Source organism: Podarcis erhardii, assembly GCF_964252035.2.
Source record: "Podarcis erhardii genome assembly, chromosome: 13".
NCBI lineage: Eukaryota > Metazoa > Chordata > Lepidosauria > Squamata > Lacertidae > Podarcis > Podarcis erhardii.
This window is the reverse complement of record NC_138502.1, coordinates 40,287,167-40,307,341: the sequence shown is the minus strand read 5'-3', so window position 1 is coordinate 40,307,341 and position 20,175 is coordinate 40,287,167. Positions and strand designations below refer to the sequence as shown.

General features: G+C 46.6%; 1 protein-coding gene across 4 annotated transcripts in view; it reads right to left on the bottom strand.

Moving 5' to 3' along the window:
• SCN4A (sodium voltage-gated channel alpha subunit 4) overlaps positions 1-19,913 on the bottom strand; it is a 107,316-nt gene extending 87,403 nt beyond the window's left edge. The window contains exons 1-2 of one of the 4 annotated variants that reach the window (XM_081837559.1): positions 14,950-15,116; positions 7,738-7,823 (exon numbers count right to left, since the gene is read on the bottom strand). The gene's annotated coding sequence lies outside the window, so the exon portion shown is untranslated. Of the gene's footprint in view, positions 1-7,737; positions 7,824-14,949; positions 15,117-16,997; positions 17,088-19,773 lie in introns of those variants that run through there. The other 3 variants (XM_081837560.1, XM_081837561.1, XM_081837558.1) reach the window with 3 other exon arrangements.
• Positions 19,914-20,175: the final 262 nt, after the last annotated feature.

Below are 20,175 nucleotides of genomic sequence, written 5' to 3'. Positions count from 1 at the left end.
CTGTGCCTAGAAAGCATGGGGCAAAAAAAGAGTGCAGATAAGCCCTTAAAGGAGCTTTCGAACTGTTGCAATTTTCAGGCGGGATTCAATCCTATACCAGCAAATTCTGGTTAAACAATTAAAGCTGCTTCAGAGCTCTTTAGCAACAAGCCCACTTCCTCAAAGGCTAGCATTTTTTTTTTTTTGCAACAAGGAAAGTGAAGGGGAAACACAGTGGGAAGTAGGAGATAACACTGGTTTTAGATTATACTATGCAAAATATGGTCAGAAGCTCAACATCAAAAAAACGAAGATCATGGCCACTGGTCCCATCACCTCCTGGCAAATAGAAGGGGATGAAATGGACGCCGTGAGAGATTTTACTTTCTTGGGCTCCATGATCACTGCAGATGGTGACAGCAGTCACGAAATTAAAAGACGCGTGCTTCTTGGGAGAAAAGCAATGACAAACCTAGACAGCATCTTAAAAAGCAGAGTCACCTTGCCGACAAAGGTCCATATAGTTAAAACTATGGTTTTCCCAGTAGTGATGTATGGAAGTGAGAGCTGGACCATAAAGAAGGCTGATCGCCGAAGAATTGATGCTTTTGAATTATGGTGCTGGAGGAGACTCTTGAGAGTCCCATGGACTGCAAGAAGATCAAACCTATCCATTCTGAAATAAATCAGCCCTGAGTGCTCACTGGAAGGACAGATCCTGAAGCTGAGGCTCCAATACTTTGGCCACCTCATGAGAAGAGAAGACTCCCTGGAAAAGACCCTGATGTTGGGAAAGGTGGAGGGCACAAGGAGAAGGGGACAATAGAGGACGAGATGGCTGGACAGTGTTCTCGAAGCTACCAGCATGAGTTTGACCAAATTGTGGGAGGCAGTGGAAGACTGGAGTGCCTGGCGTGCTCTGGTCCATGGGGGTCACAAAGAGTCGGACACGACTAAACAACAACAAATGCTGGTTGGTTCTTATGGCTGTACATGGTTTTATGGCAATTTTTGTAACCGATGAGCATTTTATGTTTATGGAACCAGCTTTGTGAGGACAGTTGTTCTGCGGGGGGTGGGGCAGGGGAAAGCCCTCCTAATTACTATTAATAAAATAATACTCAGCCTGTCTGGCTTTTCCTGGCTGGATGTGAAATGGAGAAAGAGAAAGGTGGGAGGGGGAACGATGCCGACAGTGCAGACTGCACCACGGGAGGGCTGTCAATGAGGAAGACCGGAGGGTGGGGGCGCAGAAATCAAGATGTGAAGGATTTCTGACAGGGAAGGTGGCATTTGAGTTTAGGAAGCAAGAAAGTACAGGGCAGTTCAGGACATTAACAAAACACACTCTCTAGGGATTAAGGCTGCAATCCTAACTCTCCTTACCCAAGGGCAAGCCCCACTAAATTCAATAGGACTTCCTTTTGAGTAGACCTAGTTAGCATTCTGCTGGAAGTCTTACTGGACTGATTTCTGAATAAAGACACTTTCAGATCACGCTGGGAGGCTTCACGTCAATAATGTGACCTGACTTTTCCCTTTTTTGTGAGGACAGGCGATGCAAGACTAGAATGGGGGAGATAGCACTAAATCACGAATTATGCAGGGCCACTGTTATAATTCCACCCCAGTTGACTGTGAAAGAGCAATGTATTGGCAGTGGTAAAGAGTCCTAGTGTAGCCTGGAAGCAAACTGGAGAATCTGGACAATGCTACTGCCATCCTGTTGAATTTCAGTGTTTCCTGTGTTCCCCATGGCCTTTTTTTGAAACTTGATATGCGGCAGGTTTTCCCCAGCTGAAATACAATTATAGCATGTCTGGTGTATATAGTCAATATACTGTTGAAGCTTTTCTACGCTACTGTCCTTCTAATTAAAAGCTTCCTTCTTGTTGCTTCTTCCATTTGGTGTTCAATGGAGTATGGCAGTAGTAATGAATTTCCCCTTAGTCCTCCCTATGGGCGATAGGAACTGACTAATTAGGACATAATTCATCAGCAATGATGCACTACACAGAAAGAAAGCAAAAGGGCAGAACCTGTGAGATGGAAGCTACTAATTAATAATGATGGGGACCTTTAAATAATACTTACTTCTGGATAAACTTCCTAATCTTAGCTTTGACGACAACACTGTTGAACAACTAAGTGCTATATAAAGTGCTATGTGAAATCACCATTTTAATTCCACTTCCAGCTAATTGTGGGAAGGGAAAGCCTCAGCAGTGCTAAAGGGCTCTAAGCAAACTTAGATCAAAGAGTGCTGGAACATGCCTAACTAGTCTAACTACTGACAACATGCCATTTTTCTCATGATTGTGTTACTACAACTGGGCCACACAGCTAGGAAAAAGCGGTAAGATTGCTAGGGCAGCAGGTATCGCTTTGAGCTGGGCTTGAACTTCAGGCACCAAACATTTTAAACATTGGGTTAAAACATGGGTAGGCAAACTAAGGCCCGGGGTCCAGGTCCAGCCCAATCGCCATCTCAATCCGGCCCTCGGACGGTCCAGGAATCAGTGTGTTTTTACATGAGTGGAATGTGTTCTTTTATTTAAAATGCATCTCTGGGTTATTTGTGGAGCATAGTAATTCTTTCTTTTTTCCCCACCCCCCCAAAAAATATAGTCCGGCCCCCCACAAGGTCTGAGGGACAGTGGACCAGCCCCCTGTTGAAAAAGTTTGCTGACCCCTGGGTTAAAAGGTAGCTTGAAAATACAGACCTCTCTCACACCTAAAATTGTCCCTGTAACCCAATGCCACTTGGCCGAGTCCATTTCCTTCTGCGGTTTTGATGGCATACTTTGTTCCTTCAAACTTCCTGATTTGAAACTTGCACAAAGGACCTCCCTCCACTTTCCGGGATTATCTGACGCCCTGAAGGAAGCTGACTTAGCGGCTAGCTGGAGAGAATTTTATCCTGGGAGGTGAAACAAGAGCCCATATTAAAAGGCCCATCCGGAACAGAGGTTTAAAAAGCAACAGCACAGAGCATAATCCTGCCGGTCTTGAGGCGTCCAAAATTGCAGAGTATATTGTGCACAAATGTATACATGGCAGAAGGAAGTTAAAGCAACAGTCCTCCTAAGAATGCCTGAGAAGGAACGCCCAGCTAGTGAAATCCACGAGACGTATTTCCAAGTAAGTGTGCTTAAGACTGGAGTAGCGCACTTGATGAAAACAGATCTCTTATAGCTCTATCTTTCATCACTCCATTTCCCATAACTGCCAAGCAAATATCAGCGCAACAATGACCACACCTCAACTCTTCATCTGGAAGAATCATGCAAAATATTACAAACTTTCTGGAACTTTCTGGTGATTCGTAGACGGACGCATTTGATGTTGGAGTAGAAATACATGCCCTCCCACCCACCCTGTTTCATACACTTTGTTGTGGTTGCAGTCAGTTTACACAACCACTAGTGAAATGCTTGCCAATTTGATGGGAATGTGTTATGGAGGGATGTGCAGGTGCCTGATTTTTTATCGTCTTCCAAAGCGTCTTCCAAAGCTCCTCTATTCCAAACTTAAAAGTGGTAAGCATAATGCTGGTGGTCAACAAAAGAGGTTCAAAGACTCTCTCAAGGCAAATTGGGGGGGAAATGTAGTATAAACACTGACAACTGAGAAACACTGGACTGCGAGCGCTCCAGTTGGAGAACAGCCTTTACCAAAGGCTGCCCCTTGGTTTTTGAACGGTTTCGGGAGTCGAAGGGACTCCCGGAACGGATTAAGTTTGAGAACCAAGGAACAACTGTAAGCATTTCTTTTGCTGGTCCCATGCTTTCTCGGAACGCATCTGATTGGTTTTGCCTTTCCCCTCCACTCCGCCCCCTGAAAAAGAACATTCTTTAGCACTAAATCAGAACAAACGGCAATCTGCAGAAAACCCAATTGCCGTTTGTTCTGATTCTGTGTGGATAAGTCCTACATGATCACATACAGTCAGTAGAGAACAAATCACCAACCATTTAGCTGCCTAGTGATTACAGTGATACCTCGGGTTACATATGCTTCAGGTTACAGACTCTGCTAACCCAGAAATATTACCTCGAGTTAAGAACTTTGATTCAGGATGAGAACAGAAATCGTGCTCCAGTGGCATGGCAGCAGCAGGAGGCCCCATTAGCTAAAGTGGTGCTTCAGGTTAAGAACAGATTCAAGTTAAGAACAGACCTCCAGAACGAATTAAGTACTTAACCCGAGGTACCACTGTACTAGGCTTAGGGAAGGAGGTGGGAAGGTGCCCCCCCCCCCGGAAATGGTTGCACGACCCTAAATCCACCTCTGCATAGTGATAAGGCAGTTCTCTATAGTTTAACAGCAGTTTGATATGCAGACATTAGCATATGCTAATATATATTAAAATTAGCAGGGACGTGGGTGGCGCTATGGTCTAAACCACTGAGCCTCTTGGGCTTGCTGATCAGAAGGTCGGCGGTTCAAATCCCCGTGACGGGGTGAGCTCCCGTTGCTCTGTCCCAGCTCCTGCCTAGGTAGCAGTTCGAAAGCATGTGTGCTGGACCCGGGGGAAAGGTACCGTGAGCGTAGTCTGAGTCCACACGAAGAGGGGCGAGGTCCGAGGCGGAGAGCCGGGCGGGGAACGGGAACGCTGGAACAGGAGGCCGAGCAGGGAACAGGAACACCGGATGGTCAGGAACAGGAGGCCGAGCAGGGAACAGGAGCACCGGATGGTCAGGAACAGGAGGCCAAGCAGGGATCAGGAACACAGGAAGGTCCAAAGCCAACAACGACATTGCTCCCGCAACCTGGGACCGGGCTGACTGGGCTTTTATCCTCTTCTAAGGCCAGGGGCGGTCCCGGCCCCCAGGAGCCCCGCCTCCTCTGGCCTTAAGGCGAGCACTCCTCCTGGGAGCAACCAGTTCCCTTCGCCTCTCTGCCCTAAGCCTCTGCAGATCAGGAGAGGCCGAAGGGTTACTGGGCCCTGGAGGAGGCTCACCTGTAGCCACTGAGTCCTCAAGCCCCTCTGGGGCCTGAAGGGTTTCACCTGGGGCCAGCTCCCGGTGCTCTGCCACAGGTGCAGGCTCTTCAGCATCTAGGCCTTGCCCCAGTTCAGCCGGCCCTGGAGGCGGGGACTCCTGTGCAGGCTGGGATTCCTCTGGTTCATCCTCTGAATCGGAATCCCAGGCCATCACAGCATGCCAGTGCAAGTAGATAAATAGGTACCGCTGCAGCGGAAAGGTAAACGGAGTTTCCATGCGCTCTGGTACTCATCAGGGTCCCACAGAGGGAGGAATAGCTTTCCTGAAGCCATGACACTGCAATAGAAATGTTTTGAACCAGCCTTCCCCCAACCTGGTGCCTTGGAGAGTTTTTGACCACAGTTCAAATAATCCTAGGAAGTTGGGACTCACGGGAATTGCATTCCAAAACAACTAGAGGTATCCAGACTGCAGGAGGCTGTTTTTAAACATGCAGGGCTAGAACAAGTGTGGCCACTTACACATTGCCCCCCCCACCCCTTTTCCAAATGGTAATATATATGTTTGACTTTAGTAATGACTTTAATTTCACCGGAAATACAACAAATCTCACAAGAGTGAGGAAAACCATGGAATAATAATAATAATAATAATAATAATAATAATAATAATAATAATAATTTATTATTTATACCCGCCCATCTGGCTGAGCTTCCCCATTCCCCACTCTGGGCGGCTTCCAACAAAAGATTAAAAATACATGAAAACATCAATCATTAAAAACTTCCCTAAACAGGGCTGCCTTCAGATGTCTTCTAAACGTCAAATAGTTGTTTATTTATTTGACCTCTGATGGGAGTGCATTCCACAGGGCAGGCGCCACTACCGAGAAGACCCTCTGCCTGGTGCCCTGTAACCTCACTTCTCGCAGTGAGGGAACCGCCAGAAGGCCCTCAGAGCTAGACCTCAGTGTCCGGGCTGAATGATGGGGGTGGAGATGGTCCTTCAGGTATACAGGTATAGATGACCTAAGGCAGGCTTCCTCAACCTCGGCCCTCCAGATGTTTTGAGACTACAATTCCCATCATCCCTGACCACTGGTCCTGCTAGCTAGGGTTCATGGGAGTTGTAGGCCAAAAACATCTGGCAGGCCGAGGTTGAGGAAGCCTGACTTAAGATACTGCTTATGCTGAGGGTGAGAGCCGGGGTGAAGTGACTGTGAGCGGAGAGACTCCATCAGGCAAGGCCTCCTTCCACCTGCCTTGCCTCACCCTCTAGTCTCTGCTTCTCAATTTGCATTGTATCATTTTATGTACTGTGGCTTGCCGTTGTTTTATTGATTATAGCTTAGAAATTATTTATTGTAACTGTTGAGTGGATTTCTGTTTAACTTGTATATGTTATTATTATTTAATATTTTTCTAATGATTGTTGAATGTTACTTTTTTGATACAGGTTGCCTATTTTAAAGTTTTATTATCACATTTTTGTATTGCATTAGATCTGTTATAAGTTGTACACTTTTTGTTTCTTCAGCTTGTAAACCGCCTTGAGTATTGTAAGATAGAAAGAATATACAAAGTGATGATTATGATGATGATGAAGAAGAAGAAGAAGAAGTGGTAGGTTAAGGTAAAGGGACCCCTGACCATTAGGTCCAGTCGTGACTGACTCTGGGGTTGCGGCGCTCATCTCGCTTTATTGGCCAAGGGAGCTTGGAAGTACAGCTTCCAGGTCATGTGGCCGCTTCTGGCGAACCAGAGCAACACACGGAAACACCGTTTACCTTTCCGCCGGAGCGGTACCTATTTATTTACTTGCACTTTGACGTGCTTTCAAACTGCTAGGTTGGCAGGAGCAGGGACCGAGCAACGGGAGCTCACCCTGTCGTGGGGATTCGAACCACCGACCCTCTGATCGGCAAGTCCTAGGCTCTGTGGTTTAACCCACAGCGCCGCCCGCGTCCCATTATGAAGTGGTAGAGCAAAGTCTGGACATACTGGCAGAGCTAATCTGCCATGCTCACTGGTGTCCCTGCACCGCACTGACCTTCCTGCTGCCGCCCACTCCCAGCTCTGGGTAAGCAGCAATGACCCCACCGCCAGGAAGCCAGCATTGCAGTCGCACCCCGTGGGGCAGGCCACATCTAGACCCATTCACAGGGGTGGCCCATCCTGTTTCGCCGCCTGAGGCACAACGGAAAGGTGCTGCCGCCACTCCATCAAAGCCGAGATATTGCGACAGTTACGCAAGATCAGGCCCCAAGCTGCCGCTGCTTCCGCCGGATGACCCCCGTGCTGGCCAGGGTGGGACACTCCATCCGACTTCACCGCCCAAGGCAGCTACTTCACTCCGCCTAATGGGCGGGCCGGCCCTATGTACTGGCTCAATCCGAAATCCAGACTTGGGCCAAACAGCCCTTGAAACAGGGCACACCTTCTAATAGAGAAATTCTCCTCTGTAATTCAGGACAGCTGGCCACCCTGCCTTCCTACCAGGAACTAAAAAGCGTAAAAGGAGAGCTAATATATATATATGCCACTGCTCGTACTGCATCAGACCACTGATTCCATCTCGCTCATTCCTGCTGCCTCCAACTCCTCTGCCATTTTTAAATTTTATGTCCCCCATTTTTAATGCTGCTCTGCCATCTGGTGTTTTAGATTTTGTTGCTGTCAGTTTTGTCCTGTGCGTTTTATTGCTTTTGTTGCATTGTTAATTGGATTTGTACTTTCCTTGTAAACGCACTCTGGGGAAGTGGTTTTGAGTAGCAGGGTCTGAGCTACTACCCAATAAATAAGCTAACTCTTACGTCTTTTCAAATTTGTGAACGGCCAAGATTGAAGCAAGGGGCGTTCTTCACGCAGGCAGGTCATCCCTCTCAACGCTTTGCCATTTCTGAATCAACGGTCAGGGAAACAAACAGAGCATTACTAGAAACAGGGATGGGCGATTCTGTCAATTTTGGGTCTTCTCAGTTTCTCATTTCCTCCCCAGTTCTCCACATTTCCACATCAGCTTGCAATTTTTTTAAAAGTCCTCGTGAAAATTCTTACCAGCACTTTAGTGAGAATTTCTCCTAAAATGCACAATATTTTTTGCATTTAACTCTGTGTAAAACCTACATTTTTGCAAAGCAGTTCTGTCTAATATAATGCATTTTTGCATACTAAAAGTTTTTTATGGGCACTTTAATAAATGCATCTTTGTACGCGTTACGTGGCTGGAGAACAACAAAATTTGAATAAATGCTGATTTCAAAAGCTGGCTGCGCTTCTCTCAATATTTATTTCATTCATTTTAAAAAACTGTATATTTGTCCTTTTTAAAAAAACAAACAAACCCAAAAACCTTGTGTATTCAAGGCATCTAAAAATATTAAAATGTTTAAAAAGTATACAAAAATATATAAAAACAACAATCAAAATGAAACAGGATTCGACATACTGTATTGACGGTTGTCCCAAGCCCCCCCAAAAAACTAAGTACATCTTCAGAAAACATGGAATTCATCAATACAAGGTGAAGAAATGGCCACAGACTGCTTTTTAAAGACATTAACTGTACATTATGTCACCGACATGATTAAAAATAATGTCACTTTTTTTTTTTAATAATAATGTTAGGTAAGGGAGGGAAATTGTTATGTGGGGAGGTCAGGGGAAGGCCTAAGCCTCCCTGTGGTATCGCCTCACTGTGTGCTCCTGTTAGTAGTAAGAAAAAGCTCTCATAGGCACTGATTGGAGGCTTTTTGCTGGGACTTCCCCCCTAATGCTACTACTACTACTACTACTACTAATAATAATAATAATTTATTATTTATACCACACCCATCTGGCTGGCTTTCCCCAGCCACTCTTGGTGGCTTCCAACTGAATATTAAAATATAGTACAGCATCAGACATTAAAAGCTTCCCTAAACAGGGCCGCCTTCAGTTGTCTTTTAAAAGTAAAATAGTTGTTTATTTCCTTGACATCTGCTGGGAGGGTGTTCCTGTTGGGAGTCACTCTGCAAAGAAACAGTAGAGATGTTTGTACATTTAAGAACTGTTTCTGTGAGCTTTGGGCAGATGGGGTACAGCTGGTCATGACTATGAAAGGAGGAAAAGTTGCAGTTTGAACTTTGCCTGCAGGGGAAAACACCCACAAGCTTTGTTGTTTTGTAATAAAAGCTTTATTTGATTTGGTTTTACATTGGTCTCGTGGTGTCATAGTTTCTGTCATCTGCCACCAGAGGAAAAAAACCCTCCAACAGTTCCACAGGGAAGGTGCCACTACCAAGAAGGCCCTGTGCCTGCTTCCCTGTCACCTCACTTCTCACAGTGAGGGAACCACCAGAAGGCCCTCGGAGCTGGACCTCAGTGTCCAGGCTGGATGATGGGGGTGGAGATGCTCCTTCAGGTACACAGCTAAATGGTGCAGGGGTTGGCCCTATTTTCCAGAGAAACATATCTTGCTAATGTTAGAAACATTGGACTCAATGGACCTTTGGCCTGATCCAAGTTGATTATCATGAAACTCCAGTACAGTCTCCTCCCAAGAATGCCAACCCAGTAAAAAGCTGCCCCCGAAAGCAAAAGGAGACACAGTGATGGAGATGCAGAAATGCATCTATGTTGTTCTCACATTTTTGCAAATAGGAGCCACTATGGGGGGGGGGGGACGGACGACCACAATGCATCATGTCAGCCTTGTACCCAGACATGGTAAGGTTTGTGTAGAACTGGGTCTTTAAATGTGGCTTGAAGGAGGAGAGGGGGAGAGGCGTTAATAATACTCCTGTAATAGACTTAGCCCGAGAGAGGTAACATCAGTGCTTTTCTTTGAAAGCAGATATCTGCATCAGAGGGCACACAAGCACTCTGAAAATCTTGTTTACAAATGCAATTTTGACAGTAGGAGGCTGCAGTCCTAGACTTACCCAGGAGCAAGCCCTTCTGAACTCAATGGGAATTACTTCTGAGTAGACATGGATAGGATTGCACCATTCATATATTACATGAATTCATATTAGACCCTTCCTTGTTTTCGAGATTGCGTGGTCAGTGGAAGCCTTCCCCAGCTCTCAATTATCTATTCCAAAATCAACTGGTGAATTAAGTGCCTTTCACACACAAAGATGGGTAAATAATTTCTTGCACCTGTAACATTGACTAAAATATTGTTGCCCGCCACCCCAATCTCCAACCGATGCAAGACTCGGGGGCTTCCAGGCCCTTACGCAATGTTTGATTTCCTCCGAATGAGGGACAGTGTAGTAGACCTTGGTGTCTTAAGATATGGGGTTTATTTACACATATCTACAACCTTAGCCTACGACGAAGGAGCTCACAGCATTTACACTCCAGAAGGTCTTTGATTCTCCCATTGTCATTGCCTTGGATTCCAGCAGAAATCAAGCATGGCTCTCCCTCTCTGACTGTTCCCTTCAGCCTGTCTCTGGCCTAGCTCATACAAAACTCTAGTTATCTCCCGCTTGGACTACTGCAATGCGCTCTACATGGGGCTAACTTTGAAGGTGACCAGGAAACTACAACTAGTCCAAGATGTGGCAGCTAGACTGGTGACTGGGAGTGGCTGCTGAGACCATACAACACGGGTCCTGAAAGACCTACACTGGCTCCCAGTACATTTCCAAGCACAATTCAAAGTACTGGTGCTGACTTTTAAAGCTCAAAATGGCCTCGGCCCACTAGACCTGAAGGAGCGTCTCCACCCCCATCATCCAGCCCGGACACTGAGGTCCAGCTCCAAGGGCCTTCTGGTGGTTCTCTCCCTGCGAGAAGTGAGGTTACAGGGAACCAGGCAGAGGGCCTTCTTGGTAGTGGCACCCGCCCTGTGGAATGCCCTCCCATCAGATTTCAAGGAAATAAACAACTACAGTGGTATCTTCAGGTTACGCGTTTTTGGGTTGCACACCACGCCGAACCCGGAAGTACCGGAACGGGTTACTTCTGGGTTTCGGCGCACGCGCATGCGCAGAAACACCAAATTGCGACCTGCATGTGCACAGACGCACCGCTACGGGTTGCGAACATGCCTCCCGAACGGATCACGTTCGCAACCTGAGGTTCCACTATATCTGACTTTTAGAAGACATCTGAAGGCAGCCCTGTTTAAGAAAGTTTTTAATGTTTGATTGTATTTTTAATATTTTGTTGGAAGCTGCCCAGAGTGGCTGGGGAAACCCAACCAGTGGTATAAATAATAAAATTATTATTATTATTATTATTATTATTATTATTATTATTATTAGCTTCTCATTACCCACCAGGTGAGGAAGGGGCTCCACTCATTTGCCGTTGTGGCACAGAACCACTTCCTTATATTAAGGACCCATATTTAGGGGCCATGGCTAACTCAACAATGGGATCCTCTGTTAGATTGTAACACTTGCTGAATCCAGGAATTAGAATGGTCTCAGGCATCATACAGCCTAACCTACCACTCCCCCCCCCCCCAAAAAAAAACCCTTACAACACTATACGTGTCATTTGGAAAAAGGCTTCTCTTGCTTTCTGTCATGCAGTTGCGATAACTATAGGCCACAGAGCTGGTGAGGGGAGAGATTCTGGACAGATTAATGGTGAAATTACTGTTGTCAAGGGCCCCACTTTATAGCCAGAAAACTGCAATACCTTCTGAACTGTAAAAGCAAGCTCTCTGGACATATGTATAAATTAAACTGGTTTAATGGTCATTAACTGCCCTTTAGGAAGCCACAAGAACCTCACTGGAAATTGCTACTTGGAAACCACAGTTCTGTGAAAAGCCTAGAGATCTCTAGCAGATTCACTGCAATGCTCTCTTCATGGGGCTACTAGCCTTGAAGTCCGTCCAGAAACGACAGCTAATAGAAAACACTGCCGCTAGAGTTCTGTAAACCAGTTAAAGGTCTTTTGTTCGAGGAAGTGGTATGTGCATTAATTAAAGAAATAGAATCTTAGCGCAGGCATAGGCAGACTCCGGCCTTCCAGATGTTTGGGACTAAAATCCCCATCATCCCTAGCTAACAGGACCAGTGGTCAGGGATGATGGGAATTGTAGTCCCAAACATCTGGAGGGCCGGAGTTTGCCTATGCCTGGTCTTAGCAGATGCTCCCGTCAGAAGCGCCTCTCCCCAAATTAGCCATCCTGGACTCTGACATCGACTGGGAAGAGTTGCTTGGTGCAACATCACCAGCAAATATCACTTGTTGGGTTGGTGATACCAGATTCTGGGATTCTCTCCCCCTACAGGTGTGGACAAGGGACGCGGGCGGCGCTGTGGATTAAACCACAGAGCCTAGGACTTGCCGATCAGAAGGTCGGCGGTTCGAATCCCCATGGCGGGATGAGTTCCCGTTGCTTGGTCCCTGCTCCTGCCCACCTAGCAGTTTGAAAGCACGTTGAAGTGCAAGTAGATAAATAGGTACCGTTCTGGCGGGAAGGTAAACGGCGTTTCCGTGCACTGCTCTGGTTCGCCAGAAGCGGCTTAGTCATGCTGGCCACATGACCCGGAAGCTGTCTGCGGACAAACGCCGGCTCCCTCGGCCTATAGAGCAAGATTAGCGCCGCAACCCCAGAGTCGTCTGCGACTGGACCTAATGGTCAGGGGTCCCTTTACTTTTACCTTTACAGGTCTTTACAGAAATGTTGGCCATGCATCATCTAGTCAAAACCCACCTTTTTCCCAGGCTCTTGGAGGAATTGTTTCGTTTACTCTGGGGTTTTAGGCTATTATTCACGGTTGTCTTGCTAATTTTTTTATAAATTTGATGTCCACCGCCTTCCATTTTCGCTCTACTGAATTGTTTCACTATATTGTTCTATTATTGTTAGAAACTGCTTTCAAACCTCTGATGAGGTTTTTAAGCAGAGGCTGGATGGTCATCTGTCAAGGATTTATTTAGTGGAGATTCCTGCATCATATGGGCTTGGGCTAGATGACCCTCAGGGTCCCTTCACACTCTTTGATTCTGCGAAAAAGCAGTTTATAAATTCTATAAATAAAATAATAACAGCAGCAGCAATAACAACAACAACAACAACATCCTTAGCACTTCAACAACAACAACAACAACATCCTTAGCACTTCATCACACTAAAGTTCCCATGGATCTTTGAAAAAAGCCATGCCAACTGAAGTGGTATACATATGCCCTTAGATAAGCTCACACAGTGAAGAGGCCCATATATTGTACCTCCAGCTGCTTTCGCTAAATATACATCATAAGGAGGAGCGCATTATCTGACCTGTGGCTTGCTGGACTTAGAACCAATTTCCCGTGCCATTGCTCAGCCCTAAAATGTGCTAAGAAAAATACAGGTGTCTCTGACCATGCACAGAGTGCCCTTCCTACAGACAACCTCAATGAGCCTCTAGCGACCTGGGTGTAGAATGACAAGAAGCTGGAAAGGTGCTGGCCCTGGCACCCCTTATTTCCAAAAGTAAGGATTGCAACTGTTGTAGGAAACATATTGCACACACCCAGAAGTTAACTTTCTTTTATTTTTGTGAGACTCGCAAATCTGAAAGGAAGCTCCCATGGGCCTTGTCCCCTGAAAGGCCCGAGTCGTCTCCAATGTATCTCTGCTGCAGCCACTTATCCCAAAACACAGAGAAATGGTTCCCTCTAGCAGGGGGAAATGAATGAAAAGGAGATGGCTCTAGATAACTGAAACAAGTCATGCAGTAACTGCTCTTTGTGGCAATCCCTAAATAAAGGGTGGCATTAGCTATGTACAGCCACCCTCTCCCTTGGGACCAAGCTAAACACTGGTTTGAATAATTTAAAAAAATGCCCTTTTCATCAGAAACTCAAGATCTGGCATTACAGGACCGTTCAAATGTGTTTTCTCCTTCCTTTCTCTCTACCGCCCGTGCACTGATCCCAGCGAGAGATCTTGAATCAGTTTCTCAGCTTCAAATGCAGTGTGTCCTTGCCTGGTGCACCACCGAGTCTAAGCCCTTGGGCGACACATCGAAACCGTATCCCTCCTCCATCGATGAGCCAAAGGGGAGGGTTGGCGGCGGAAAATAGGCCTACCAATTCTACTTTAAGCTCTTCAGACGTTCTGAGCAAACAGGCAAACAGCGAGACATCAGGTGTGCCAAGCAATTCGGGAAATATTGGTGCGAAAAGGCGAACGAACCGATATTCCTTCATGAACCAGAAAACTCATTTTCGTCTTCCGAGAATGTATTATTTTCAAAAGAGGACTTTCACAGTCCCATGAACTGTTTCTGGTGGCGGAACCCAACACTGGAGCATGTACAAAGTGAACAATACAGAGAAGAGGGCCTCTGAGCATAGGCAAAGCGCCTTTCCCTACCCATTCCTCAAGAAATCACACATTATCAAGGATCAGGGCGGGGGGAGAGAGAGAGAGAGAAAGAAAGACTTCCAGGTCCAGACATGCACAAGGCGACTGCTAATAGCCCTGGGTTTATATTTAGAGTGGTAGTTGAAGACGGCAAGAGCTGGGCGCATTTCTGGTGCGAAAGCCAAGATTCTAGTCATCCCCTGGAGCTGGAAGAAGATGGTGTCAGCCAGCCCATCTCGCCTTACAGCCCTGCCGCTCTCACAAGCCATTAGCAGCTTCTTCGCAGGCTGGTGCCGCTTAAATCTTGGCCGCACCATTCCTCCTGTCAGCTTTGTTTATGGCCCTTGTGTACACCACCCACCCACCCACAACAACTCCCCTCAGCAGTGTCCCCCACCCCGAGCCACCCATGTTTTTTTACTTTCTAATATGGCTGAAGGAAGCTGGTGGTTATCTGGTTTTAAGGGGAAAAGGGGGGAAAGGAAGCCACAGCCAAACAGTGTTTTAGCCAAAGGTGTCACAGCAGCAGCAGCAGCAGCAGCAACAGCGCATAACTCTCCATGGGTCAGCCAAAAAGCCAGGCAGGAATAATCAGCCACACAAAAGAGAAGGTGGAGGTCAAGCTGCTTCTTGCGAGAAAGAGCAAGGAGGCGAGGCGCAAAAGCTCTGCCAGGCACCAGCGTTGGGGGTGGGTTTGGGGTTTCCCCCGCCTACTTACTGTTCAATGGAGTGAGCAATATCCCAAAGAAAAAGGCCTTTTCCCCCCACTCCCCTCAGACTTGCCCCGAGAGTGGGAGCTCTCAGGCCGAGCTGTTGCCTGTTGGCAGAACAGCTGCTGTTCCCTTCAAATGTTCATGCTGAAACCTGAGGACCGGAGGGTTCTTCAGGTAGCATCGTCCTCTCTCGGCTTTGGCACTCGCCCTTCTGGGCAGCTGGTCAAGTATCAGATGGTTCCTGCAACCCTGCAGCTCCATCTCCTAGTGCTGGACGATGGTACAGCCACCCGGGGATTCGCACAAAGGGAACGCCGAGATTGCATTTTCCGCGCTCGAGGAGCAGCAGACGACCCTTCCCCAGAATAATATGTACCCTGCAATTTAATAATAATAATAATAATAATAATAATAATAATTTATTATTTATACCCCGCCCATCTGGCTGAGTTTCCCCAGCCACTCTGGGCAGCTCCCAATCAAGTGTTAAAAACAGTACAGCGTTAAATATTACAAACGTCCCTGAACAGGGCTGCCTTCAGATGTCTTTTAAAGATAGGATACCTGCTTATTTCCTTCACAGGGTGGGCGCTACTACTGAGAAGGCCCTCTGACTGGTTCCCTGTAACCTCACTTCTCGCAATGAGGGAACCGCCAGAAGGCCCTTGGAGCTGGACCTCAGTGTCCGGGCTGAACGACGGGGGTGGAGACGCTCCTTCAGGTATACAGGGCCGATGCCGTTTCTCCTTCTCTCTCTCATACCACATGTCAAGATTGTCATGGGCACAGAGGCTACGCTATTCCCCAGAGGTGTGCCCATTCTGGTCTTCTGCAAGCAGCATGAAGAGGAATTTTAACCATAGCTCCACGAGACATGCATATAATTTTACATCCCTCATTGCAATTCCAGAAATCCCATCCCACCCAGATCCTCCAGTGTCCCTGGTTTCCAGGGACAGCCCCAGATTTACAAAAGCCGTCCCAGTTATCAACAAATTTGATCCCAAAATGTCCCACTTTTCCTTAAAGGTAAAGGGACCCCTGACCATTAGGTCCAGTCATGGCCAACTCTGGGGTTGCGGCACTCATCTTGCTGTATTGGCCAAGGGAGCCGATGTCCAGCTTCCGGATCATGTGGCCAGCATGACTAAGCCGCTTCTGGCGAACCAGAGCAGCACACGGAAACGCCGTTTACCTTCCCGCCGGAGCGTACCTATTTATCTACTTGCACTTTGACGTGCTTTTGAACTGCTGGGTTGGCAGGAGCAGGGACCGAGCAACGGGAGCTCACCCCGTCACGGGGATTCGAACCGCCGACCTTCTGATCGGCAAGTCCTAGGCTTTGTGGTTTAACCCACAGCGCCACCCGTGACCCACTTTTCCTTAGGGCGTCCCTATTTTCACCGGAGAAATGTTGGAGGGTATGGATTTATGCAACCCCCTGAGCCAAGGAGATAAGTAACTATGCAACCTTTAGAAGACATCTGAAGACAGCCCTGTATTGGGAAGTTTCTTAATGTGGAAATTTTTTTATCCCACAAACCCCATCCCTGGCGGCAAGATTCTAATATATGTTCCCTCAGAGGCAAAATAAATCCCACTGAGCAAAGCTCCCTTTTCCCCTGGCTATCGGCACTTTAATTGCGTATCTCCTTGTTCATGGCCTTCCTGAAGAGGCCTATTAATTAGTTTCCCATTTCCTGACAGTGGACTATTTAAGGACTTGTTTCCTCTTTGACGTCCTACCTAGCACTCATTAAATTGGATAGATAGATAGAAAGATGGATGGTTGGGCCAGTAGCCAAGAAGCACAAGCACAAGCCACTGTCAAAAGGGGGGGGGGCGGGCAAGGAGAAAACAATTAAGTAAAGGGCCACCAGCTGCTGCAGGTGCAGATTTAACTAGCTCCCTCCTGCCATATTAGCCCACAGGAAGGTCCAGAATCTCCGCTGAAAAACCTTGGGCAGATACACAGCATGCATTTCAAACAGGTATCTTCAATCTTTTCAGATACAGAAACCCCCCCCCCCTTCCTTAATCTTTTACCATACACCTGCATGCTGGTACTGCCCCTGTCGCGACCCACCCTGGACCAGGCTGCGATCCAATAGTGGCTGCATCTGATGCACATTTAAAGCACATGCCACACACCCCCCCCAAAGAATCTTGGGATCTGTAGTTCCCTCTCACAGAACTACAATCCCCTGCATCCTTAGCAAACTATAGCTCCCAGGATTTTTCTTGGGGTGGGGGTGGGGTGGCAGAGGGGGCGGTCATGTGCTTTAAGTGTGAGCTGGTCGAGCTTTAAATATACGGTCCATTTTATTTATTGTAATCTTTGTGTTTCACGTGACTGTTCAAACTGCTTCCTTGTCTTGGAGCTGTTTGTCCAACCAGTCTGTCCGATTTCACATTTGTCTGATTTCACGTGTTTCCCCCCATCCCGAGGCCAGTACCCACAAACAGTGAGGAAAGGGGCTACCTTTATGATGCAGCCTGAAATAAAAAAATTAAAGTCTATATATATATATATATAATGTTCATAACTGCATATATAAACCACATGTCTGAAACCCCACAGAAAAAGTCCTGAAACCATTTTGTCCCTCCCAAATTGACCTCAAATATTTCTCTGCAAGGTCGAAGGAAAATGGAAAAGCCTCCCCGTTGTCTTTTTGTTCACAAATCCTCTCTTAAGGGTATGTCTGTGTATGAATAGGGTGAGCCTGTGACCTGGCTCAGGAACTAAGTATTTATCATTACAAAAGACTGCCCAGGCTCCCCAGGTAATCCAGTCAAGTGACCATTAACAGGTAACCTGCCAGACAGGAGATAATCAACGCATTCAGATTTCTGTTGTAGACTGCTCTTTCTGTGATGTAGGTATGATGTATCTGGGGGGTGGTCCTGAGCTACACCCCTTCTGTGATGTATGTATGATGTTTCTGGGGGTGGTCTTGGACTCCAGGGCGGGCAATTTAAAATGTCTATATAAGGGCGGGCACACCTTTGTTCTAGGTCCTCCTCCTTTCCTGCGAGTGAGGGGAGCACCCTGTTGCAATAGTTCAATAAAGATCAGGTTTACTAGCTGCTTTGCTTCTCAATATTCTCTGGTTGGCCTCTGTTATTTTCTCCGACCGATGGAGAACCTACAAAGGACTCTATAAGGGCTCTTGTGTCCCCCATAAGGGAATAAAGGCAGATTTTTGTTTATTACAAGCTTCATGACACCCACCCACCCACCTGTGTGTTCTTTCAACCTGTAGAAATCATCCGAACTCCCCCAGAATGTGGACTTCACTGGCTTTTCCCAAGGCTAGTTCTTTGACAGAACATACCATAAAATGGACCGTATATTTAAAGCTCGACCAGCTCACACTTAAAGCACATGACCGCCCCCTCTGCCACCCCCCCCCCCAAGAAAAATCCTGGGAGCTATAGTTTGCTAAGGATGCAGGGGATTGTAGTTCTGTGAGAGGGAACTACAGATCCCAAGATTCTTGGGGGGGGGGGTGGCATGTGCTTTAAATGTGCATCAGATGTATTTTTCGCTCTATAAGTATTTTTCGCTCTATAAGACGCACCAGACCACAAGACACACCTAGTTTTTGGAGGAGGAAAACAAGAAAAAAAATATTCTGAATCTCAGAAGCCAGAACAGCAAGAGGGATCACTGCACAGCAAAAGCAGCAATCCCTCTTGCTGTTCTGGCTTCTGGGATAGCTGCGCAGCCTGCATTCGCTCCGTAAGACGCACACACATTTCCCCTTACTTTTTAGGAGGGAAAAAGTGAGTCTTATAGAGCAAAAAATACGGTAATTTCCAGGGCAGAGCAGTAAAAATACTGCCTGGCTGGCCACTCTACAGTTAACAAGTACCTAGGATCATGTTTCCTTGTGAGTTGCTTCAGTCCACCGTTTATCACTTACTCTCAATAAATAGAAATTAGAATGAAGCAAGTGGCTCACAGAGAAAGCGGTCTGCTGTCCCAATCAAATTCAAAGTGTGTGTGTCCCCTCCATTGCTGTATTTCATTTTTTTAAAGCAACAACAGCAAGCTGACATGGGGAATCCTTTCATAAGTCTCCAGTCCCCCCTTGCCTTCTTTGGTCTTGTGTCTCAAAGCTAAAATAAAGTTTCTGCACATTTTCTACACAACAAAAAGTAACTGTCCCCCATTCAACTTTGTTCTGGTGCTCAGGGGGGAAAATGACACTTACAATTAAATGTGGATTCTTCCCATGTCTCGGTAATCAATGCTTGTTCCCTGGATCCCCTGCTAACTTTAGGTAATTGTCTTTTTTAAAAAATAATAATAAATGTTGTTCTTCAAGAGTACCTCAACCCAAGTGTATTTGTGTCTACCTACAATGTCCCAAGTCCATGTTATATATCTTGTGATTTTGGCCGACAAATATCATGCTTAAATAAGGCTCTTTGAATAAGTGACAGGCATGCCTAAATCTCACACAGGGTTGCCGTATTTCAAAAAGTAAAAACCAGATCACCCCAAAAGTTGTTGAGCTTATTTTAGACAAACTCCAAACTGCGATTTTTCGATTGGCTTTCCTAAGATCCAGGAAAAAGTGCCGCATTTCGGAAATTCCCCCCCATGTCAATTCCGCCTTTGAAATCCCAATAATACCCAGGGGAAGTCCAGACGTATGGCAGCGCTGTCAAGTCAAAAGCCTGAATGTTGGGATTGTGCTCTTTTTTAAAAAAACCACAGCAGACCAGCAGCAGGTCTGCTTTTCCCATGTTCAGAGGCACTCTTTATTCCTTCGCCAGCCAAGAACCAAATTTAAGCCCTGATCTAGTGGCCAACTTACCTTGACCTCTCAGGTGCACTCAAATCCCCAGTGATCACATTCACCAAAATACCTGAAGATACAAGGGGGGTGCGACTCCTGGAGAGTCCTAACTAGACGCTCCTTCAGATGAGCTGAAGTCAGTCTGTTTCTCCGTTTCCACAGGCTGTTTCTCAAAGGCAAGGCTTCAGTTTGTACCGCGGCTGTATCCAATATCAGTGCCCAGTCGAGGCACATGGGGTCACAGTGCCATCCTCAGGCACTCCAGAGTTTTACCCAGTGCTTTATTATTTGTGGTCTCCCCCACCGCTTTCTTCAAGGTTTGCCATTTCACTTACTTTCTGCACTGCAGAATGAACTTTGAAGCTCATACTAAGACAGGCATGTCCAAAGTACCTTTCGGGGACCTGATCCAGTTAATTT